Source organism: Lathyrus oleraceus, chromosome 3 (assembly GCF_024323335.1).
Source record: "Lathyrus oleraceus cultivar Zhongwan6 chromosome 3, CAAS_Psat_ZW6_1.0, whole genome shotgun sequence".
Lineage (NCBI taxonomy): Eukaryota > Viridiplantae > Streptophyta > Magnoliopsida > Fabales > Fabaceae > Lathyrus > Lathyrus oleraceus.
The window spans coordinates 27,542,201-27,569,293 of record NC_066581.1 but is presented as its reverse complement, the minus strand read 5'-3'; the positions used below and the strand labels follow the sequence as shown (position 1 = coordinate 27,569,293).

Sequence of the window (27,093 nt, the reverse complement as noted above, 5' to 3'; positions counted from 1 at the left end):
AACTCTTTGTGCTATAGATTCGCCCTTCTCATTCTTAACAACTGTAACACCCCCTTTCTTGGGTACTACATGGACGAGGCTAACCCATTGACTATCGGAGATCGGGTATATGATTCCAGCATCTAGTAACTTCTTTACTTCATCCTTGACTATCGTACTTAAGATTGGGTTGATCATTCTCTGGTGTTCTCTAGAGGTTTTACAATCTTCCTCCAGCATAATGTGATGCATACAGATAGAAGGACTTATCCCTTTTAGGTCGGCGATGTTGTATCCTAATGCAATTGGATATTTTCTTAAGACATCTAGTAACTTTTCAGTTTCCATCTGTCCCAAGTCAGCGTTGACTATTACTGGTCTTTTGAGTTCAGTGTCTAGGAATTCGTATCTTAGGTTCTTTAGTGGTGCTTTTAATTCCATGTAAGGTTTCTTTGGGCATGGCATGTGGTTGGGCGTAAGTGCTAAGCATTCGTTTAAACTGTCATTTTGGTATGGTTCATGCCAATTGTCGTCTTCAAAGATTGGAGGGATTTGGATTTTCATTATATCAGAGTATGTGGTTTCTTGCATTTCCATCTCTCTTACGCACTCGTCTATGACATCAAGTAGATAACAAGTATCATCTATAGCTGGCGCTTGTAAGAATTGTGTCAAATTCAACCTTTTCTTCTCCAACTTTGAATGTTAGCTTACCTCTCTTTACATCTATTATGGCTCCGGCGGTAGCTAAGAATGGCCTTCCTAATATAATAGGTGTACTGGCATCTTCTTTGATGTCCATGATTATGAAGTCTGTAGGAATGTAGAATTGTCCTACACGTACTGGGACATTCTCTAGTATACCGACAGGATATTTGATTGAGCGGTCAGCTAATTGAACAGATATCTTGGTTGGTCTTAGTTCTCCCATATTAAGCCTTTTACAGATGGTTAAGGGCATTACACTAATGTTGGCTCCTAGATCGCATAGAGCTTTGTCTATGACGAATTTTCCAATGACACAGGGTATGGAAAAACTACCTGGGTCTTTTAGTTTGGGAGGCATGTTATTTTGGATTATTGCGCTACACTCAGCAGTAAGTGTAACTGTTTCATTATCCTCGATCTTTTTCTTATTGGACAGGATCTCCTTAAGAAATTTGGCATATGAGGGCCTTTGTGTGATGGCTTCTGTAAAGGGAATTGTAATGTTTAGTTGCTTCAGAAGTTCAACAAATTTCCTAAATTGCCCTGCAGTTTTAGAACTTGCGAGTCTTTGAGGATACGGAATGGGTGGTTTATAAGGTGGTGGAGGCACATAAGGTTTTTTTTCCTCTTCGGCCTCTCGGGTATTATATTCCTTTTCCTTCGGTTCACTTACCTTCTCAGTTGTGGTTTTGTCTGGTTTTTGGTACATGGCAGGATTTTGGAGTCTTGGATCTACGGGTCCGTCTATTTCTTTTCCACTCCTCAGTATAACGGCATTTGCATGTCCTTTTGGATTAGGTTGCAGTTGTCCAGGAAATGTTCCAGCGGGAGCGGCAATAGATGCTTGTTGTTGAGCCACTTGTGAAATCTACGTTTCAAGCATTTTTTTTATGGGTGGCTAAGGCGTCTACTTTGCTCGCTAGTTGTTTAAGTTGCTCGCTAGTATGTATGTTTTGGTTCAAGAAGTCTTTGTTTGTTTGAGCTTGGGTAGCTATGAATCTTTCCATCATTAATTCAAGGTTTGACTTCCTAGGCATGTTAGGAGCATTATTAGCTGGCTTTTGATATCCAGGAGGAACAACGGGTGCTTGGCCAGGTGCATACAGGGCGTTGTTATTCTTATACGAAAAGTTATGATGGTTTTTCCAACCTAGGTTGTAGGTATTCGAATAAATATTTCCTTGTGCGTAATTCACTTGATCGGTTGGGACTCCTGCTAATATCTGACATTATGGTGCAGTGTGTCCAGGGGTTCCACATAACTCACAGTTTGGAGTCACGGCAGCCACGGTGGCTGCGGGTGGTATGGTCAAGTTGTCTATCTTTTGAACAAGGGCATCTACCTTGGCATGGACATGGTTAAGGCTACTGATTTCGTACATTCCACTTTTTGTTTGGGACTTTTCTACTGGATTTCTTTCACCTCCTCATTAGCAATGGTTTTGGGCCATGTTTTCAATGAGTTGATAGGCTTCGTTGTATGGCTTGTCCATAAGTGCACCGCGTGCGGCAACGTCTACTGTCAGTCTTGTGTTATACAGAAACCCATTATAAAATGTGTGAATGATCACCCAGTCTTTGAGACCGTGATGTGGACATATCCTCATCATGTCTTTGTATCTCTCCCACGCGTCGTAGAGAGATTCTACATCTTTTTGTCGAAATCTGTTGATTTGAGCTCTCAGCATAGCAGTTTTGCTCGGCGGAAAATATCAGGATAAGAAAACGTTCTTCAGTTCTTCCCATGTTGTAACTGAGTTGGATGGCAAGGATTGCAACCAAGTCCAAGCTCTGTCTCTTAATGAGAAGGGAAAGAGACGTAGTCTTATCGCATCTTGAGATACACCGTTCGCCTTCATAGTGTCTGCGTACTGCACAAACTTGGTCAAATGTTCATTAGGGTCGTCCCTAGGATTTCCAGCAAATTGATATTGTTGGACGGCTGATAATAATGAGGGTTTCAGCTCAAAATCATTTCGGTTGATAGCAGGGGCAGCAATGCTGCTGTGAGGTTCTTGTAGGGATGGAGTAGCGTAGAACTTAAGAGGACGATTTTGTGGTCCTACTTCAGCCATGGTTGGTTTTTCGACTGGTTCAGCAGTAGGAAAGAAGATATCGGGAATATCATACCTTTTTTGGTACTCGAGTATTCGGTGTCTTATATATAAGAAACACTTTAATTCAGCGATTGGCGGTGCTAAGTTATCGCCTTGTGAGCGAGTACTTAGCATACAATCGAGGGAAATAAGGGAAAGGAGATTAGTTTTTTTTCTTAGTCTATACCGTGCAACGAAAGAATCGCACTATTTGACTAAATCAGGTCCCCGGCAACGGCACCAAAAACTTGATACGTCTCGTGACTGTATATAGAATACAGTCTATCGGGTACTTGACTACAAGTGCACATTCCAGTCGTTTTAGTTTTAAAGAAGGTATCGCCTTGTGAGCGATTACTTAGCATACAATCGATGATTCAAAGAAGGTATGCGAGCTAAATACTCAAGAGATTTGAGATGCAAGATTGAAACTCAACTTCGACTCCAACTGAACCCAAATTACAACTGTCGAAAGATTCAAATGAAGATGATGTTGACCCAACCTAATATAGAAGACTTATTGGTTCACTTCAATACCTTTGTCATAAAGGCTTGACTTAGCATACAATGTAGGTATGGTAAGTAGGTTCATGCATAAGCCAAATGTATCACATCTAGCAGCGGCGAAATGGATACTAAGGTATCTGAAAGGAACTCTCGACTATGGCATTTCGTTTCCTGCAGCTGATGAAGGAAAATAATGCAAATTAGTGGGATACACCGACTCAAGTTAGTATAGTGATGTAGAGGATCGAAAATCCATATCGGTTATGTGTGTATGCTAGATGGTGCACCAGTTGCTTGGAGTTCGAGAAAAGAGTCAGTAGTGGAATTATCGTCGTGTGTAGAAGAATACATGGCTGATTCTCTTTGTGCATGTCAAGAAACATGGATGGTGAATTTGGTCGAAGAGATAACAACAAAGAGTCATGGAGCAATTACCATGAAGATCAACAACATGTCATCTATTAATCTAGAGAAGAATCTGATAGCACATGGTCGAAGCAAGCACATAGAGATGAGGTTCCATTATCTTCGAGAGCAGATAGTAGATGGGAAGATGAATGTGGAACACTACAGAACTGAGAATCAGATTGCAGTTATCATGACGAAGAGAGTGCAGGTCGAATTGTTTAGAAGACTAAGAGATATGATGAATGTAGATAGCTTAGACACAATGAATTAGGTGGTTTATTGAACTGTAATTCCTTGTGTCAAAGAAGGTTGCTCGGCAGAACAAGGAAGTGTCGAACCACCTAGTATGTTGAGTTGTGTTAGTGTGTCAAAGTGCCGAAGCATGTTGCTTTACACAGGATTTCGACTTATGCCTATTTTAGTAGTGTTAGTTATTTTGGGTTTTTATAGTTTTGAGTTTTGCCTTGAGGTCCAAGTTAACCTAAATCTATAAATAGAGGGAGTAACCCTTATTCTTGTAATGAAGTGAATAAAGTATTCATAACATTGTACTTCACAGTATTTTGAAGTTGCAAAGTGAATAAGAAGTTTTCCACAGTTTGTGGACAGAGAGAAACTCTACAAAATTTAATTTTTCTTCTCTTTCATTTTTTTTTACTTTCTTTCTTTGTTGTTCTTCTCTTTTCATTGTTATTATGTGGGTGATAACAATCTTGTTCATCAAGATTGATTGAAATTCTCCATAGGTTGTGATGGATTCCAATAAAATACACCAGTGAGAAAAACTCTGAGTGAGAGAAATTCTTAAATACAATGTGTATTTTATCTTTCCAGTAAATAAAAAGGCAGCAGCAGCTCGTATTAATTTATGTATGTTATTATTCCGCATTTATATCGCTATTTCACGAATCTGACTATAAGGAAATGTTGCATAGTTTCCTAACATAGTGTTACATAATATTTGTAATGGTTACAATTTACAATCATGAGTAACTTCTATCCAAAAATATAAGCTACTGTATCGCACTATGATGTAACATAGGATATAGGCAATTGAGTTTAAATTGAGTGGACAATGAATCACATTACATGTGGTGTGTAAAAGTCCCTCTCTAGAATCTTTTGCAACATCAAATATGTGATCCATAGCAGAAAAACCCTCTCTAGAACCCATTTGAAGACCTGTTAAAGTATTGTTTTCTTGCAAATATAAAACTAAATTAACAAGTCCACTTAAGTGTGTATCTATACTTTCATGTGTAAATCACCACACAACTCATAATATTTTCGCAATTGTAGCTTCATCGCATCTTTCGGCTTCAATGTGAGTGTGTGTGTTCGGTTGTGTCACTCATTAGAGAGCCTTGCTTTGATAGGGTTATTGCTCATTTTCATAAGTCGACATCTATCAGTATCTGAAGTTTTATCTGAATAAATAAATAAATTTTGCAAAGAAAAATTAAGAAGTACAACGGAAGAATTCAAACATTTTATGCAACACAAAAGTAAAAAAGAGTGAAAAGCAAAATGTGATTCGTCATAAAGTCTTTTGTATAGTTGATTTTAAAATAATGCAAGTAAAATATTTTTAAAAAGGTGTCCCTTGAAAAGATTCGTCATAGGTAAAAAGTTGTCCCTCTATTCTTTTATATAAGAAACAATTTATTTGATGAGATTTTATTAAATAATTAATATATTTAATCACTTTATAGAATAAATACATTAATTGTCTAATTAATCTAAAATATGAAAGATCTCTTGCATAAAGGAACGAAGGTAATATATAATAAATGACAATAACAAAGACATATCATTTTGGATTTTTTAGCCATCAACCAACTCTAACTTTTATCATTTGTTAAACAATCAAAAATTTTAGTCATCTATTATTAGTATAATCTAAAATTTGTCGAAGAAGAATTCGGCTAAATAATTACAAACAAAATAAAGGAAAAATCAATGTAAAAATAATAGTTATAGAGTGTCGAATATTTAATATTTGAAGCATAATTCTAATTGAAACTATACTTATATTTTTGAAAACATTCTCTCTTCATTCAAAATAAATCTAAATAATTTATTTCATATCCATTTAATATTTTATCAACAAATTCACAACCAGACAATGAAGATGTCTAAGACCTTTGCTTTATTAAAGTATTTTTAATGATAGTCATAAATCATACTATTAAAGAGAAATTCTGCAAATCCATCATCACTTGCATTAGAAGTACTAAATCATCACTTTTATCAATATCAATTTTGGTTAGAACTTGTCATACAATTTAATAACAAAACTTTAAGAACTAAATATTTCAATAAAAGTGAAATAAAAGGTTTTATAACATAACTATTAAATTCAAAAAATGCCTAACAACACAAATAATTGTTCATCAAATAGAGAGAGGCACACAACCATAAAGACCATAAATAAAGTACTAAGATATGTATGTATGGTCACTATCACCATAAATGCAAGTAAGATTTTATCCTTAAAGTCAAAATACTTATTCATGTTTCCTCTCATTAACATTAACGAACACTTCTCTCCAATCAGGATTCATATACTTGTCTAAAGTTTTTCCATATACATCATTTGGAATGTCTTCCATCTCATCAAGATCAGTCACACACTTAGTAAGAGACCAATTTGACATTACACGTGAAGTGGTCTCCACACTTTTATCCTTATACCTCTCCGCTTTTCCAAAGAGCTTTAGCAAATGCTAAAAGTGCCTCCCCCATCAGACGTGATGTAGACTCTTTCTTGGATCTTAATTGGATTTATCTCTTTCAACTACGTGTGATGTGTTCCACTTCATGTTGATCATCGTCTAAACTATTATTACCAACACGTACATGACTCGCACTCCCATTGTTAAGGTATTCATTGTCAAACTCATTTTCTTCATCTATATTTGGTGGAACTTAGGTAGATGAATGATGAAAAACCCCAGTTGTATTATTTTTGTTGAATATGATTCCTAACAAATTATAATGATCACACCATTTCTTTTGAAATTGTGAAGCTTTATCATGTACCTGAAATAATATAAGCATATCATTCAATCCAAAAATTAAGATAACTAGATATGTTACTAGTTACATACACACAAGGACATGAAAGTGGAACAAGAACAAAATCTGTTGTTGCATGATAAATAGATTTTTAACAGAGTCAGTGTGATAAAGTAATATGCTATTAGATAACCAAAATTTATCCGTTGTTGCATGATAAATAGATTTTTAACATAGTCATTATGATAAAGTAATATGCTACTAGATAACCATGATATTGACATATTCAAGGTAATAAAGTAATATGCTACTAGATAACCAATAAGTTAGGAGTTAGTTGGGAACTCAGTGAGGCTATTAGTTTTTGCTTTGTGTTTTGTTTTGAGTTTCCCCCTTTTATGATAAAAAAAGTTGAGAAATCAGTGAGTATTATAGGTATCAGGTGCTCCTCAAAATCACCTTACATTGTATTCTTCTTCATGATTGCATTTGACAAGGGGACATATAATAACAATTTAGGGCCTATTGACCTAAATTTCATCATATGTGTTCTTTTTATTCTTATACCAGTTAATTCTATCAATAGCCATGGTCCCAAAAAAGATACATAACTCCCACTCTAACTTAAAAAAGGCCACCCTCTAATTTTTGTTTTAGGCTTACATATACATATTGGGTCATCCCTGATTCGAATTTGAAAAAGTAAAGATAATTTGGGAGTGTTATCTGTCATGAAAAGATTGAGAAATTAATTCTTACATTCTTCATAATATAAAGTGAGACTTATTATAGGGATGAAGCCAGAAGAGGCTCAAAATAACCACTAGATTACTGACACTAACTGAATATGTTGACTAAACACATACAGTTACTTACAATTGGAAGCTACACCAACTATCAGAGACATTACCTATTTACTGCTATTACATAATTAACAAATGTTCAAGAGCATATATACAAGTTGTGGCTCATGTACTCTTGATGGTTCATAAAAATTGTGAATTTCAAGCCCATGTAGAGGCTACATATACCAGATTAGACTTTGAAAGAGTGCAAGACAAGAGACAATGTGTTTTATTTTAAGAAGAAATTGATTGTGTTATAGTTCAGAAAGTACAATGAGGCCTTAGGGATAGAACCTAAAAGGCTTACAAGTTACCACCACTAGGTAATGAACACTAAGAAAATATGTTAACTCAACATATTCATATACAAGAACTACCAACTACACATGCTACCATCTACAAGGCTTATGTTTTTTTCCTACAAACACAAAGGTTATGATGATATAATGTTTTAACTTCTAAATTTACAATGTACTTAGGACTAAATCCAAATTATCCTAGACTCTTGATTAATAATCAATTTATCTATATTTTGACAAATCCCAAAAGGAGGCCATAAATCTAAACTTTTCTTAAACCTTGTCAAAGGGATAAAAACACTTCATAAATATAATATAGGCCTAATATGAGTTAGCATCTTATAATCTTTAAAGTGTAGATATGTGTAGCGGGGTATTCGTTACCTTTAGATTTATTGACTAAATCAAAAGTAAACCATATAAGTCGAGTCACCACCGCACTTCTATTTATCCAAAGGAAAGGTTAGAAAGCGAACAAAAACCGAGAAGTTTTATCGAATCAAAAACTAATAAAAATGTCAGAGATTGGGGTAAGGGGGTTGGTTATGCAATGGGAAGGTGTTAAGCACCCAAAACATCCTAGGTACTCCTAGGGAGCCCTTTTCACACTTGTTATAAGGTTGGTATTTTTGTGAAAATTTGTTTGTGCAAACATGATTGGGGAGATGAGAAGAGAATATATAAATTATTTACAAGTTTGTGTTTGAATGGATAAACCCATTGCCTACGTACCATCTTAAAAAAAATTAGGATCAAAACCTCGTAGTTCGGGGTAAAAATCTCAAAACAAGTTGGTGAGTTGATTTGGTCCAAAAACCTTAAGGTCTTTTGTTATCCAAGGGAGAAAACTCAACCTAAAAACCACAAATCCACCATGTGAGGATAGCTTCAACATGCTAGTGAGGGATTAACCCTATAATAATCATGGAAGACTCATTGTCCATCACTAAGGATATAGGTGAGTATTATATCTACCTCAAGGATAACTCAAACCTAATAGCTATTGGTTATGAAAAGTTTCTGATAGGAAAGTGGCCATTGAAACCACAAAAGCATTTGAATGGGTTATATTTACCAATGAAAAGTATTTACAAAATATGGTCAAAGTTGACTTAAAGATTGAATTCAAAATAAGTGTTATGAAAAGAAGTTTGAAAATCAAAAGCATAATGCTTAGGTTTCTAATGTTTGAAAACAAGTGTTAATGTTTGCACAAAAGTTTTGGCTTGGGTTGGAATGGAGGGAAGAAGAAGAATGGCTAAAGTCCTAATCATACAAGAGATGAAGGAGAAGAAATAAGACCACAAATGGAGTTCCCTTCTTGAGATCATAGTGATGATCCAAGTAGGTCCCATCCTTTGAAATAAGCAAGCAAATAAGTGTAAGCTCAAGCAATCAAATCAATCAAGCAAGCTCTTAGAAGATCCTCAATGGCTCTTAGATCTCTCTCTTTAGAAGCTCATGACAATGGTTCTTCACTTAGGCTCAATGTTGGAATCCCTAGCACAAGAACACACACATCAAAAAGTTCTATCAAGCAAACAAAGAATGAACAAGAAGGAGTTCAGAACTTGATCCTTTCAAAGTTCTCTTCAACATTTATAGCATTCTAAAGGCCCAATGCCTAGTTGCTCTTTGACTTTTATAGCACTCTAAAGGCCCAATGCCTAGTTGCTCTTTGACTCCAATTTTTGCTTAGGGAATGTCCTAAAGTCTAAGTCCTTTTTGTCCATTTTGCATTTGGTTCACAACAATCAAACAAAACACAAGCACAAAAGTATATACACAATTATGTGCTCAAGTGAGCAAAAGGCAAATTGCATTAACATAAACATGTGCTCAAATGAGCAAAGGAAAAAGCAAATGAATAATATGTACAAGAATAGTAAATTGCATAAATGTAAAGTGCAAGAATTAAATGTTAATGGTTAATGGTTAGTGTTAGTGTGCCATAAGGCAATTTAGCGCTATGTTAAGCAATCGTAATTGGACTTATGTAGAAGTCACAACTATTTGAGGCCGGTCAATAATAATGTAGGCAACAACACAAGTTAGAGATCTTGATTAGTGAATCAAGCTCCTATAACTTGTCATGCCAAAATAAGATGAGAAATTATCTTGTATTGATTTAGGTTCTTTGTTTGATTAGGAAGCAACCTATCCTTAATGCAAAGCCATTCACTTGATCCATGATCAAGTTGAATTATATTTGAATCAAGGAAGGTTAAACCTTCCATGTATCAAGGCTAACCACCAATCTTTAACTCATTGATAAAAAAAGAAGAAGAAGATGATGATGAATATTAAAGTACATTAATGGAAATGAAATGAAATAATCAACAAGCATTGACCAAAGATAGAGAAGATCAAGGTCAAACAATAGTAAACAGAAGCAAAATGAAGATTAGAAGTCAAGAAACAAATAAAATATTTTTGGGATTTTTCAAAATTAAAATAATACTTGAATTAAAATAATAAAGAAATGTCAAACTTCAAACTCACTTCAAATCAACATTGAAAAGTCCAAGTGAATTATCCTAAGTTCAACAAGGTCAAACAAAGTTTGACAAAAAATTTCAGCATTTTTAAAAGTCAGAAACTATTTTTAATCAATTAAAAATGCATAAAAATAACCTAATTGAATTAAAATCTCAAATAAATCTCAAATCAATTAATAAATTGATGAGAATATTTTTCATAGATCTATCATTATTCAAAGAGGTTGGAAAAATATTTTTGTATTTTTTGAATATCAAAAACTATTTAAAAAGAATTAAAAATAACCAGAAAAGAGAAAATTCATAAAAATTATCAAATGATAAAATTAAAAAAAAATCATTTTTAGAAACTAGAAATTAAAAGGAGAAAAATGCAATTGGTCTCACATTTTTTGAACCAATACTGAAGGAGATATGAATTTTTAAAATGAAATGGAATTAAAAGAAAATTAAAATTAGAATTAAATAATAACAAAAAGCGTGGAGCATTGGATGCAGAGCTCATTAATTGAGCTGGCAAATCGTGTGGCTCTTGAGCGCGCTTCCACCAAGTTCCTTAATCAATGCATCACACATGGCCAATTGAAAAGTCATAATATTGGGTGGATGAGATCTGATCTGGAAACACAAATGCACGGTCCATATTTGATCTGGAGACCAGACGGTGGTATGCACCACCTTCTTATCCGGCCAACCTCCGGCGAAGGTCAAATTTGCATAGAAATAAATGTGCATGAAAAGCCACGATCCAGGTACCAAACGAAAGCTGGGGTGATGTACATCACCCCTGTGCCAACCAAATCCACTCTAGGTTTCTATATTGAGAGAAATCAAGGTGGAATTTCTATGGTGTTCAACTAAACTTGTTAGAATTTGAAAATTCAAAGCTCTAAAAGGTTGCCTCTATGAAGAGGACTTCAGACAACACATCAATAGCAAGAAACAAGCAATATATTAGTGGATTCGAAGAAAATAAAAACTGAAGTAAACCTCTGATTTGCAGAGCTTGAAGGCACGATCTCTTGAAGTTGATGCTTGCCGTTTGTTCTTTGGATCAAAGTGAATAAGGCTAAGGAACTTTAGATCTAAAAATCAATTGATGAATTTGAAGTTTAGATCTGAAAATTGTGAACGAAAATGGTGAGTTCCTTTTGAATGTGGTTGAGGGATAATTCGTGCAGCATTTAGGGCCCTTCAGGTTACTGAAATGAGAGGCATTGGCATTGTATTTATAGCAAAAGCAAGGCTGAGATGCATGAACATTTCATTGCATGGATGGAAAGGGCCTCCATGCATGGGCCTATACAGGCGCATGGAGGGCCCAATTCCACTTGGATTTGCAAGCTGAACAATAACAGATGTAATTTTGACGTGTAGATCATGTAAGTTGAGCTCATGCAATGCAAATTTAATGAGTTCCAAAATTGCACCAATATGTTCATGCTTTTGAAAATGCCATTTCCATAATTGAAACACAACCTTATGAGTAATGGTTGGAAAGCTTTTTGCATGAGGATCATTTGTTATGTTGATCAAAACTTCATTAGAAACTTGGAAATTGGTGAAAAGTGATCATGAAGTGTAGGGTGCAAAATATGTACATGTGAGATTTTCAAAAATGGTCAAACTTTAAGCACTTCTGTTTCAATGATGCAAGCTCCAAATAACAAACTCTTCAATATCAAAGTTGTATATATTTTCAAGGAAATCAATTTGGACTTAAATTTTGAATCATTCAAATTTTTGATGAAGAAGTTATGGGCACTTGAAGTTAGACTTTTTCACATTTCAATGCCTTTGGTCCAAAGTGACCTATGATGTTTTGCATTATCACATGTATTTATTTTAGGATTTTGAAATTTTTCTCAACATAAAATTTTAAGTAGACATATTAAGCTTTCCAATTCATTTGATCCCACCTTAAAATAATGAAAAATGAAGGAGTTATGTCCTTGGGAAGCTGACCTAAAACTAGGGTTTCAATCAAAATGACCTATAATGTCTTGAAATGGATGATGACCTTCCAAGCTTCAAATCAATTTTTGATGAACATGAAAGTTGTTCATATGGTTCTTAAGAACAATGTTTCTCTTAGGGTCATCTCCACTTGACAAACACATTAAAAGTTAGGTCTCAGTGTACTTCAAAATAGTCAGATGAATTGATTGATCAACTTCTCAAGTCTACACCTCCTATCTTGATGAATTAATGATTGAGGACACTCATATAAGTTCAAATATGCATGAATGATGAATTAAAGAACTTCCCTTGATTGCATTTGACCATAGGTTGAGGTTGCTTCATGAGCAAGGCACAGTTGATGAACATATGAATTAGGGTTTCCTTGGGAAACAAGCATCAAACCCCTTGGTTTGCTTTGATCAAAATGATGAATTGAGATACTTGGGAGGCATATTTGATGTATGAGATCTTTGGGAATCATTTCCATGCTTGCTTTCATCTTCCCTTGACCATATCAATGCACATAGGATCTCCTAGAAGCTCTGGATCTTGGGACTGCTCAAGCTACAAACAAAAGATGTTAGTGACATATTTTTGTGCTTTTTGGTTAGTAAATAAAATAAGAAAAGGAATAATATACAATTCAAGCATGCTTGGTGATCTCAACCCACTCAAAAAGGTTCCCACCCTAGGGTAAAAGCCAAGATGCTTATGATCCTTGAGGCAAGATGCAAATGCAATGTTATGATGCCATGAGGGATCTTAGGGTCAAAATTAGGGTCTTACAGTATGAAGTTCAATGAAAAACTTCTAATTGAAATGCCTCAGTTAACTCACCTAACAGTAATATTATATTTTTCTAATTCAATGAAAAGTTCAATGAAAAGCTTCAAAGTGTTGATACTACTATAAAAGTAGTAGGTGAGAAAGCATTGGTCCAAAAGAGTTTGATCACACCCTCTTATTGCTACAAATTTTGATAAAGTCCATGCAAGATAGAAATAATACATAAATTACATAATGAAATTATCTTAAAATGAGAAAAACTTGATACATACCCTTAAGATAGTTTCACCAGACCCATTCACTTGCAGTAATTGTGTATGTTTCTACATTCCATCCAAATCTAGTATTTTATAGGAGTGAATACAACTCACGATACATACCTCGCAACCTATGCATTTTTGCATTTAGTTGTCAGAGTTTAAATGATCAATTAGTTATGCAACTCAACCTAGTGGTCATTGAGGTCCATGTTCTATTATGAAACACACTATTTGGCATATTTACTTTGGTAACTTCATCAACCATAATGTCAATGAAAGTTTTAGTTACAAAATTAGGCCAAAGCTTTGGGTCACTAATGTCAACATTAGTTGCCATCTATCATAAAAATAAGCATTAACTTAATAAAAATAGAATAGAGTCACACATAATCATTAACAAGAATAAAAAAACATATTTATTGAAACATTCTAAACTTAAATATGATCCACTAGCAACAATGGTAGGCGCACAAGTAAAAGTAGGCGCAACTGAGGAAGAGGCATGCGCAACTGAGAAGGAGGCAGGCCTGGTCAGCAAAATGGGAAAGATAGCTATTGTTCTTCATGCTTTTTCAAATTCTCAAACATGTTTAGAAACAAACAAGTTCGGATTTCAAGCCATTAAGACTAAATAAAAGCATTAAATTCTTCAGCAAAAAGTTCAGAAGGAATCTTCTACGATGAAAATCATAAAATTAGTTTATAGAGACCTTTTCTATCAACGACAGCAAAGCCTTCCAGCAACATTCAACTTTAGAACTCCTTTTCAATTCCAGGTTATGATTGTTGGAAATAAACCCTTTTTGTGTTTAGGGAAAGTGTGTGAGAATATTAGAGGCTTGAATAGAAACTTGGTAGGTAGGATAATTATTTATGGAAGAGAGAACTTTGTATTTTTGCTTGATACAAAAGTATAGGATTAGATCTCTATTTATAATACTCTAAGGAGAACTCTAGACACATTAATTCTAGAGAGTTCTCAACTCTAGACATTCAAAGAGTATTCTAGAAAATATTACAATCCTAAGAAATATTTAGACACTCTAAATATTACAAGACTTTTCTATAGACATTATCCAAAATAAACTAAGCCCAAAATAACTAAGTCCAAAAATCAAATAATAAAATTAGGCCCAAATCAAGTTTAATATTTCAACATCCCCCTTAAACTTGATTTGTGACTCCAAGCATATTCCTTAGCTTCACAAAAGTTTCCAACTTGAGTGGCTTGGTGAAAATGTCGACAACTTGATCTCTAGACATCACATACTTCAATTTCACCTCCTTCTTCTCGATGCATTCTCTTATGAAGTGGTAACGGGTGTCGATGTGCTTATTTCTTTCATGAAATACAGGATTCTTTGCCAAAGCAAGTGTTGATTTACTGTCAAAACATATTTCGACATGATCTTCTTGTGGTATTTTTAATTCTTTCAACAAATTCCTTAGCCAAATTGCACGACAAACACATGATGTAGCGGCAACACACTCGGCTTCACAAGTTAACAGTGTGATGATATGTTGCTTCTTTGACATCCAAGTGAAAGCAGTATCTCCTATAAAGAACACAAAACCAGTAGTGCTCTTTCTATCATCCAAGTCTCCTCTTTAATCGTTATCACTATAGACAATAATCTCATAATTGTTATAAGAGTAATAGTGCAAGCCAAAGTTTGTTATACCTTTGATGTATCGAAGGATTCTTTTTGCTTCCTTGAAGTGAGTTGTTGTTGAAGCTTCCATGTAGTGACTTACGACTCCTACAACATAGAGAATATCCGACCTTGTACATGTCAAGTAACGCAGACTTCCAACCAAACTTTTGTAAAGAGTTGGATCCACAATCTCTCTATTTCCATGCTTACTTAACTTGCTGCCACATTCCATCGGGGTGCCAACTGAATTGGCATCATCCATCTTGAAATTCTTAAGGACTTCTTTGGCATAGCCTTCTTGGGTGATAAAAATTCCTTTGTTTTCTTGCTTTACTTCGATGCCGAGATAATATGCCATGAGCCCCATATCTATCATCTCAAATTCATTTGACATGTCTTTCTTGAACTCTTCGAACATGCTTAAGTTGTTCCCTGTGAAGATCAAGTCATCAACATATAAGCACACAATCAAAATATCTCCATTTTGCGCTTTAATATAGAGTGCATGCTCATATGGACACTTGATGAAGTTCTTGTCTTGAAATTACTTGTCGATTCGAACATTCCAAGCTCTCGGTGCTTGCTTGAGTCCGTACAATGCCTTCTTCAACTTCAAGACTTTTTCTTCTTGCCCTTTTACTTCATAGCCCTGTGGTTGCTCGATATAAACCTCTTCTTCGAGAAAACCATTCAAGAAGGCCGACTTCACATCCATTTGATAGATCTTCCATTAATTTTGGGCTTCCAAAGAAATGACCAGTCTAATAGTTTCAAGACGAGAAACGGGGGCAAATACCTCATCATAGTCAAGTCCTTGTCTTTTACTATAGCCTTTCTCCACCAATCTTGCTTTGTATCTCTCCACGCCTCCTTTTGCATTCTTCTTCGCCTTGTACACCCATCTTACTTCGATTGCTTTGTGTCCTCGTAGAAGTGTAGTAAGTTCCCATGTATCATTCTTCGTGATTGACTTGGTTTCTTCTTCCATGGCATCTCTCCACTTTATGTTTTCAACTGCTTCTTGATAGCTTAGAAGCTCGCAATCACCCAAAAGACAAAAGAGGTTAATGTCATTTCTATTTTCGGTTACCTCATAAAGCTCTTCAATACTCCTTAGTCGTGGTGTCCTCTCACTCGAGCTTGTTTCATCTAACCTTGGTGTCAGTGAGGCCGATGGTGTAATATGTTCCTCTATCATTGGTTGTTCCATTTCGTCTTCTTCTTCAAAGTAAGGAAGAAAATCGTACATGTCTTCTTGAACACTCCAATCCCAACAATCTTCTTCTTCGAACTCCATGTCACGAATTATAATAATCTTTCCATTATTTGGATTATAGAGCTTGTACCTTTTGGAGCTTGAGTCGTAACCCACGAATACATACTTCTCACTTTTATCATCGAGCTTTGTTCTTCTTTCATATGGAACGTAGGTATAGGCAATGCTTCCAAACACTTTGAGGTGAGAGATCCCAGGTTTCCTTCCACTCTATGCTTCTTGTGGTAGCTTCTCATGCACTCTTCTTGTTGGGGAACGATTTGTCAGGTAAACCGCACATGCCACTACTTCGACCCAAAACTCTTTAGGCATCTTCTTGCTCTTAAGCATGCTTCACACCATGTTAAGTATGGTCCGATTCTTTCTCTCTGTTACTCCATTTTGTTGTGGTGATCTTGGCACTATTAGTGGGCGGAGGATTCCATGGTCTTCAAAATATTTTTGAAACTCATTTGAAATGAACTCTCCTCCTCGGTCAGATCTCATAGCCTTAATGGAAAGACCACTTTCTTTCTCCACAAGGGCTTTGAACTTCTTAAAGTTTTCAAACACTTCTGACTTCTTCTTCAAGAAATAAACCCATTTTTTCCAAAATACTCATCAATAAAGAGGATAAAGTATTTACTCTTACCAAAAGAGTTTGGATTGATTGGTCCACAAACATCGGTGTGTATGAGCTCTAGTGGTTTTTCCGCTCTTGAAGTTGATTCCTTTGGAAATCTTTTTCGGAATTGCTTCCCAACTAGACATCCTTCACATAGTTGGTATGGGTGGTTTATACTAGGCAAGCCTCTCACCATCTCCTTCTTTGACAAACATTTTAGACTTTCGAAGTTGAGATGTCTGAATCGTAGATGCCATAGCCACGAAGAGTCGGTATAGCAAGTCTTGAGACACTTTGAAACATCATTTTGAAGGTTCAAGAGGAACATTCTATTCTTTGACATAGGCACCTTAGCAATCAAGTTATGTCTACAATCTCTTAAGAAAAGACTATGTTCTTTCAAGTGGATGTCATAGCCTTTCTCTAATAATTGTCTCAAGCTCAAAATATCATTCTTCATGTTAGGAACATAATAGACATTGGATATGAACTGATGACTCCCATTCTTTAAGCGTATAAGAATTTTACCTTTGACCGGTATCTTTGAGTCATCTCCAAATGAGACATTTCCAGTTGTCGCTTCATTGATCTCTACGAACATTCTTTGATCGCCGCACATGTGATTGTTTGCGCCGGTGTCGAGGTATCATTTGTTTCTTTTCTCTTCAGCTTGGTTTTGGCACACGAGCAACAAAGTTAGCTTTCTCCACAACCTTCTTCGAGAATCTACACTCAGATGCATAATGATCGATCTTGTTGCAGTTGAAGCACTTAATTTGTGATTTGTCACACCTCGACCATGAATTTCCTCCTCCACAACCTCTTGTTGCTTGTGGATTCCAACTTCTTTCTCCATTGTTAGAGTATTTGTTGTAATCACCTCTTCCTTCTCCTCCATGTCCTCGTTCATGCCCACGATCTTGGCCACGACCTCGTCCTCTTTGCCTCTTGTAATTCGCATAATTTGTTTTCTTTATGTTGAGTTGTAGTAGTTGCTCCATAGATTCCTTCTATTTAATTTTTCTCTTTTGTTTTTCTTCGTATGCTTGTAAGGAACCCATGAGTTTCTCAGTAGTCATGGTCTTTAAATCCCTATTTTCTTCAAAGTTGGTAACGGTGAAGTCAAAACTTGGATTTAAAATGCGAAGCATTTTCTCCATGACTTTCACCTTATCAACATCTTCGCCATTTCTTTTAAATTGATTGACTACGACCAATACTTGAGAAAAATAATCAGAAATTGACTCAGACTCTTCCATAAGTAAACGTTCAAAATCACCTCTAAGAGTTTGAAGACGAATCTTTTTCACCTGTTCCACTCCTTTGTTGCAAGTTTGAAGTTTGTCTCATACTTCTTTGACCGTCGTTGCGTTGGAGATCTTCTCAAATGTATCTTCATCCACCGATTGATAAATAAGGAAGAGAGCTTTCTTGTCTCTCTTTCTTGACTCCTTCAATATCTCCTTTACACCTTGGCTTAGCGATGCTTCGTCTTGCTCCTTGAAGCCTTTCTCAACGATATCCCACACATCTTGAGCTCCTAGTAACGTCTTCATCTTGATACTCCATTGTCATAGTTGTTCTTTGTGAGCATCGTCATTTGGAAGTGGAAACCTCCATTCGTCATTTTTGAGGACCTTGAAGCTCTGATGCCACTTTGTTGGAAATAAATCCTTTTTGTGTTTAGGGAAAGTGTGTGGGAATATTAGAGGCTTGAATAGAAACTTGGTAGATATGAGAATTATTTATGGAAGAGAGAACTTTGCATTTTTGTTTGATACAAAAGTATAGGATTACATCTCTATTTATAATATTCTAAGGAGAACTCTAGACACACTAAATCTAGAGAGTTTTCAACTCTAGACATTCAAAGAGTATTCTATAAAATATTACAATCTTAAGAAATATCTAGACACTCCAAATACAACAAGACTTTTCTAGAGACATTACCTAAAATAAACAAAGTCCAAAATAATTAAACTCAAAAATCAAATAATAAGGTTAGGCTCAAATCAAATTTAATATTTCAATAAAGATTTCTTCCAGCAAAGAAAGGAGTGTAACTGATATTGAATTTAATGAAGCTAAGGAGTTCAAAAGAATTTAAAAGTGAACCATTATAGCCATTATACACGGACTAATAATAGCATAGAAATGTTGGTTCAAAACTATTTTGATAAGTATTTAATATTAATAGAAACACTCATGTTTCACCTTACTCGTCTTTAAATAAAATTAATATGTGAGCACATTTATAAATGGGTCAAATTAAGAATAAATTTCTACTCCAAAGTCATGTTTAACTCGAAATTAATGAATGAGTTCCAAAATGTGATTTCAAAACCAACAAAATAAAACTCATTTAGCTTCAAAACAGAGTCGTACACAAAAACTTGCTACCATAGTGTTACATAACCTTTGTAATGGTTACAATTTACAATCATGAGTAACTTCTATCCCAAAATATAAGCTACTGTATCACACTAAGATGTAACTTAGGATATAGGCAAATGAGATTAAGAGTGTATCTATACTTTCGTGTGTACATCACCACACAATTCATAATATTTTCGCAATTGTAGTTTCATTGCATCTTTTGGTTTCAATGTGAGAGAGTGTGTTCGATTGTGTCACTCATTAGAGAATCTTGCTTTTATAGGGTGATTACTCATTTTTATAAGTCGATATTATGGGTATATAAAGTTATGGGTAAAGAGTTCGAAGCCTTGGAAGTTTTATCTGAAAAAAATTAAGAAGTTCATAGAATATTTTATATAGTTGCTTTTAAAATAACGCTAGTATTAAAATATTCCTGGATAAGATTGGTGACATGCAAAATATGTACTAAATAACAAGTCATTAATGACAAAGACATATGATTGTGGAATTTTTTAGCTATCAATCAACTCTAACTTTTATCATTACGATCAAAAATTTGAGTCATCTATTATTAGTATAATTTAAAATTTGTCGAAGAAGAATTCAGGTAAGTAATTACAAACAAAATAAAATAGAAGTCAATGTAAAAATAATAGTTATCATGTGGGGATCGAGTGTCGAATATTTAATATTTGAAGCATAATTCTAATTGAAAATATATTTATATTTTTGAAAATATTAAATATATCATTCAACTTGTTGGTTGACATATTTTTGTAAGCAACATGTTTATAAAAGATGTCTCAAATTTTGTTAATACATTGAGATTGGATTTTTCTCTGACAATTTTTTTTGAAAAGATTTATTTTTATTGTGATTGTTTCAAGGTTTAATTCAAAAGGATTTGATTTAGTTCGGATTTCCATTGATAAAGAGTTATTAAATAAAATTAATTTAAAAATATTTAATTGAATTTGCATTAATTAAAAGAATGAGTTTAGTTGAAGATTGGATTTGTTTTAATTGATTTGAAGATTGGATTTGTTTTAATTGATTTGAAGATTGGACTTTTCGGTCAGAACCATATCTCTGTATAAAGACACTTTTCAGCTTGTGAAAGATATAGCTATTAGAAAATAGTCATGCTGTTGGATTTAATATCATTAATATGTTTTGTTATTTGTAATTTTATATAAAATATTATATTTTAAAATAGAAAAATTCAATATACCGTACATATTATAAACAAATAATTTTTGTTAACAATAAAGTAAATAGAATAATTATGAAAAAGCGTAAGAATGATAACTTAGACATGTGTCATGAATTTGTTTTAAATAAATTTATCTTTTTAGAATTGTTATTTTTTTAATATTTATAACTCTTAAAGTTAATATAAAAATAAGCAAGTTATTGAAAATAATGGTATTGTTGTTTCATGTCTTTTAGTTTATAAAATAAATATTATTATTGATATATTTACTGATAATAATTAAAATATAAAAAAATCAATAATAATAAATGAATTTGAAATTTTACTATTTCAGACTAAAATAACAACTACATCACTCTTCTAATAACATCATTCATAAAGATCCTAGTAGAAAGGGTTACTCAAAGTCAGTTACTTTTTTCTAATATATATATATATATATATATATATATATATATATATATATATATATATATATATATATATATATATATATTAATTTTAATTTTTTTTTGCATTTAAAATGATAACAGAAATCATAATTTGACATTATTTTAAGAGCAGAAATCTAATACTTTCATCTGCTCTTATTTTTTTTGTTATCTTATTTCTTCTTCAATCAATTACAAACTGTCATCTTATTTCTTCTTTAATATATTACACATTGTCATCTTATTTCTTCTTCAATCAAATCAAACTATCATCTTATTTCTTCTTTAATATATCGCTTCAGATAGTTTCAAATTTTCTTTGATTCTACCTTATCTAATCACTTATATTTCACCTTATATAAACCCGAAATCTTAATAAATAACTCTTTCTTTCCCTTAAGAATTAATGAATATCATGAGTATATGAATGATGTGTATATCTCTTGCATGCCTCTCTTTTTCTATTTTAAAAAATATAAGTTAATAAATTATTTAAAAAATTTTATATAAATTTATTTTTAAAAAATTTAGTTATATTTATACTTACCAAAAACAATTTCATAATGGCATCAATTTCACATTATCATCTTATTTCTTCTTCAATCAATTTCACACTATCATCTTATTCCATCACCCTTTAAATATGTATGTCATCTTATTCCATCACCCTTTAAATATGTATGACACCTCTTTGATTGTACCTTATCTCTTTAATCATCTCTTTACTCCTTCAAATTTATATTTCACCTTATATAAATCCCAAATTTATAATCTTTTATATGGAGAAAGGAAAGTAATATAAAACTAAACTCCAAAATTTTATTGAAACTTCAAAAGATAAATATTTGGATCATAAAAAATACCTATGTAAAAATTAATTTTATATAATAGAAGTATTGGTATAATTGTCAATTATTTTTATATTATATTTTTTTCTGATGGATAGAATGCTTATTATATACTAAACTTCAATTCCTTATATTATATTTTATAAATTAATTAATAAAAAATTATATTTCTTTCACTAATTATTTAATCTACATTTTTATTGTATCTTTTTCATCTCACTCTTTTTATTCTGTGTTATTATATGAAACTTTGTTTAATTTATTTAACTAATAAGATCTTAAGAATTATATATTTAACAATAATTTCATTCACAACATTAAGCGACAGACGCCAATGTTAAGAAGGCTGCGACAATGGACTTAGAAGTTCTCACGAGAGAAGTCTCCAAACTTCCAAAGGAATCAAACACACCTACATGTCACATTGTAATCCAATAACAACATGTCAATTAGAAACTAACCTAACATTCCAGTTCATAACATTTCAGTTTTAACATAATTAATCTAACTTTAACTTCAAGATTCAACCTATATAATTAACACAATAGTGCTAACAATGTTCATACTTAACATTAACCTTACTTTTAAATAGATAAGCACTCACTCAAACTAATAGAATCACAACTTCACCACTGTTTCTGCAACAGAGGCGAATCGCCATCAGAATCGATTAAGAACCACCAGTTCGCAACGAATCAAACGGAGGGAGAAGACGAGAAGGACATCTGAATCGGTGAGAAGCAGAAGTCATACCTGTTCGCAAATCGCATCGGTCCGGTGAATTTTCGTTTTCTATTCCGTATCTCTTTGTTTCCGCGCGAACCAAATCGAGTGGTTGTTGTTAATTTCGATTCATTTTCCGATGAGTGGAACCTGGACTCTTCAATTTTTATGTTGAAATTTGAAGAAGACGAAGCTTCAGAAGATCAAGCCGTGAGATTGAAAACGCGATTGGAGCATGAGAGGTGTTTGGTTCTTCAGCTTATGAAGCATTTCGCGTTACTGATTCAGGGAAAATTTTACCCTGTACCCCTACAATTGTACCACATCCCTACATTTAAATTTTTTGACCAAAATGCCCTCATATAAATAGGGTATATTTTCCATTTCAATTTATTTTTTACCATTTTCGTTGAAGACTTCCGGAGAAGACAAATATTTGACTTTTTTGCATTGTAAATCGGAACACTCAGAGTAAGTCTTCCGGTTCATTAATTGTATACCGGAACACTTCTCTAAAGAGTTCCGGTTTGTTGCCTTTAAGGGGCATTGAACCGGAAGTCTTTTAGAAAGTCTTCCGGTTTGTATAGTTGTATACCGGAAGTCTTTCTTAAAGACTTCCGGTTTGGGTGATGTATACCGGAACTCTTTAAGAAAGTGTTCCGGAAGATTTTTTTTGTTTTTTATTAACCGGAACTCTTCTTTGAAGTGTTCCGGTACGTAATTTTTTTATTTATTTTAATTTTAATTATTTTTTTAAACATTTTTTTTGCAGTGGTTCGAAGACGAGGTGCAGATGGCCGGATTCCAGTCCACACGTTAGACCGGGGTGCATCTTCATCTGCAGATGCAGCTGAGCCGGCAGGATATCCAGGAGGGTCGTACGATACGTCTCTTTTGGTGAAGTACGATCATCATGTTGCTCGACATATATGGTTCGGTGAGGTAAATAAACAACGTATATTTGAAATTGAATAATATTTGAATATTTTATAATTTGTTTTCTAATATGTGTTTTAATTGTTTTTAGGAAAGAGGTCCAAAGAAAGAGTTGAAGGTTGCCGGACATGGACTGAAGTTGACTTCTAGGGTTCCATTAGCTCTTCCACCACAGATGGAGAGTTGGGTATCTAGATACGGTTTATCTTCACTGCAGAGAACGAGTCTGAACAAGATAGACACAAATCTTGTCTCTGCATTTGTGGAAATATGGCATCTAGAGACATCTTCATTTCACATGTCGTTTGGTGAAATGAGCATTACTTTAGATGATGTCGCATGTCTACTTCACTTGCCCATCAGGGGTATATTCTGGAGTCCTCAGGATGTGACTGAAGAGCTAGCTGTTGAACTTGCTGTTGACTATCTATGAGTGTCACAGGGTCAGGCACAGTCACATGTTCGTAGTTGTAGGGGGTCGTATTACAAGTTGGAGTGGTTATATGATTTATTCGTACATCATAGAGTTGCTTCCAGCTGGACATATGCGACTAGAGCATATCTATTGATGTTGGTGGGTTCCACCATATTTGCTTATAAGACCTTTACACTTGTAGAGGCACGATACCTCCTCCTGTTTAGGGACTTGGATGGATGTTCAGGATATAGTTGGGGAGCAGCTACACTAGTTACCCTATACCGATATCTTGGAGATGCGTCCATGTACAGTTGCAAACAACTCGGTGGATATCCTACTCTCCTACAGGTATATAATTTAATTATGTTAATTAAGTGTTGGATTCATTTTATAAAATATATTAACTTAATTTGTTTTATTTATTATGTTTGTATTTTGTAACAGTGTTGGATTCACGAGTACTTTCCAACTGTTGGAAAAAGAGGAGAGAATTGGAAACCTGCTGATAACTGTGGTCTTCCCCGAGCGATGAGATGGTCGTATAGGCAGGGAGTCCTGAAGGTCGATGATTTACGACCTATTTTGGACGAGCTGACACCTGTCGACGTCATATGGCGACCATTTGAGGATCATAGAGCATGGTGTGTATTTGATGAGATATGTCTTTACAGGGGTTGTTTGAAGTGGGGTGAAACAGTTGTCCCATACTTGCCTGATAGATGTTTACGTCAGTTCGGGTATAGGCAGTATGTTCCATCCCCACCTCTGGATTGTATGATGGCGACGGATATTGATGTTGATTGGATTAGTTACCATCAGAGTGTTATCGCTGTGATCGGTTCATCTACCGTGGCCACCACTCCATCTGATGCAGTAGACGGTTATCTGGAGTGGTATTATTGTGTTTCCCATCCACGGTTGGTCCCTCCCCATCGTGACGCTCCTAGAGAGGTACCAGTTCCTGTATATGACGTCGGGCCATCTGATCCTGATTGGGCTCGTGTATCTACATTGATTCATCGCTATCTGAGACAGGTTAATGCCGAAGAGGAAGATCCACAGTTTTCTGATTTATTTGAAGCTTTGCATATTTCTCGTTCACATTGATTTTATGTATTAAGCTTTGAATATAATAGACATATTAATATAAAATTCATGTTTTGATTACATATTTATGTTTTGAGTACATAATCATGCTAATACAGGTGTAAGTAATTGCCAATGTTGCATACGTCCTGCAAATCCTAACATTATAGCGATTCACTATCAAGTAACCCATATCTGGTAGACTCATCCATTTTTCAGGTGGCTGTGAACCAAAGGATTCTATCATCAAAGATTCTCTCACTACTGACAACCGATTAGAAAATAACTTGTCATACAAAGTTGATCTATCCTTGTCTATTAATTCCAACCCCAACTCTCTACGAACCATTGGCCAATCATCCTCACCATATCCATGCAATGATGCAATGACTCTAAATCCACAATTACCATCTGATTCAACATTAACTACATCTTCAATGTATGACCTAATATGATTAGGAAATTGAAGAATGAATTGTGGTTGCTTCTTTGATAATTTGATATTCTTCGAAGTCTGTGGTGGTTGAGATTGCCTTTGTGAAGATTGAGATTGCCTTTGTAAAGATTGAGATGCCTTATCAACATACTCATGATACGAAGGGTCCCTATAAACATCATAATCTGCTGGTTTTTTCCCTTTCTTCTTCACTCCTCCTTTGGTTTTTATTTTCTCAGGTGCTGGACACAATGTTGTCATTGTTGGGTATGCTAGTTCACATACCCTACTCTTTAATGCCCTTTTCCCAATAACATCTAATGACCTAAATGGTCTCCACAACTCATCCATTGTAAAGTCATATCCACCTCTGATCCATCGTCTTCACCTACCTCTAACTCAACTTCCATAGTTAGTTTCCTCCAATGAACATGAATAGCATCAATGGGTATCGGTATACCACCTAGTCTGTATCTTCCTAACTCATAAGCACAAGGTAACCCATAAGATGTTCTAAGAGTACAACCACATATTTGCCTGTTAGTTCCAACATAATCAACTCTCAATAACTCTTCAATAATACGTCTTAAAGCAGCTCGAGATACGGAACCACGCAAATAACCATAAAAGGGACTTACGTGCGCGTGCTCAACTTCGTAAAAACTCTTTTGAAAAGAAGCTCTAATGTTTCCCACTTGTAACCTCAAGTTGTTATTCATTGCTTCCCAACATTTGACCATGTCACCTATATTGTTTCCTAACATCTGCTTTAACTTCCAATTAGCAGATTCAACCCTAAAAATATTGAAAATAACACATAAAAAATACATAGAAATAATATCAGATATAAAAATAACACATACAAAATTATAAGACGTACCGATTAGTCGTTGTGTTACCCAAATGTAGCACTCGATTAATCCATGCTCCAACAAATCTATGCCTATGTGGAGTCAACCATGTGTCTTTCACATAATTAATAAATCCACTATAATCAACACATGCTTGCTCAAGTTGATGCAACCGCTGACCATACTCAACCTCATCACTAGCCCAGACAACTTCCATCCATAATGTGTCTATCGTCTTTTGCAGGTCATTCACCACATGTTGTTTGCATTTGGCACCAACGTTTTTGTTAATGTGAAATCTACATAGCAAATTAATCGAGTTGGGAAACACAACTTCAATTGCTTTCATCAAAGCAAGATCTCTATCTGTCAAAATCACTTGTGGACACATGTCTTTCTTCACAAACAACTCTTTTAATTTCTCCAATACCCAGCAAAAATTCTCTGTTTACTCAGACTCCATATACGCAAATCCAACAGCAAAAGTCAACTCGGTCGATGTCATGCCAACAATTTCAAACAAAGGTTGTCTATATTTGTTTGTCTTGTAGGTGCTATCCATAACTAACACAATGGGAAATATATTCAACAACTTAACTGAATCAGGATGTGCCCAAAATATCTCTCTCACCACTTCCGAGTCATCCTTTTTTCTACTCCAATACACATATCCTGCATCCTCAATAAGCTTAAACAGATGTTGTATCTCACTCCTAGGACCTCTTATCTCTTTTTGTATCACACTCTTATGCTTGTATACTTGCGTAATCTGAGTGACATTCTCAGGATAATTGTCTTGCAAGGAAAGCAATATGTGTCTAGGTGCTACATGTCTCTTTGCCAAATCAGCGACATGTTGCTTCTCATCTGT

General features: G+C 34.4%; 1 non-coding gene across 1 annotated transcript; it reads left to right on the top strand.

The window, feature by feature from the left end:
• The first annotated feature begins 2,268 nt into the window (after positions 1-2,268).
• LOC127133418 (small nucleolar RNA R71) lies at positions 2,269-2,375 on the top strand. Its single transcript, XR_007807395.1, has one exon. It is a non-coding gene; the product is annotated as a small nucleolar RNA R71 (small nucleolar RNA).
• Positions 2,376-27,093: the final 24,718 nt, after the last annotated feature.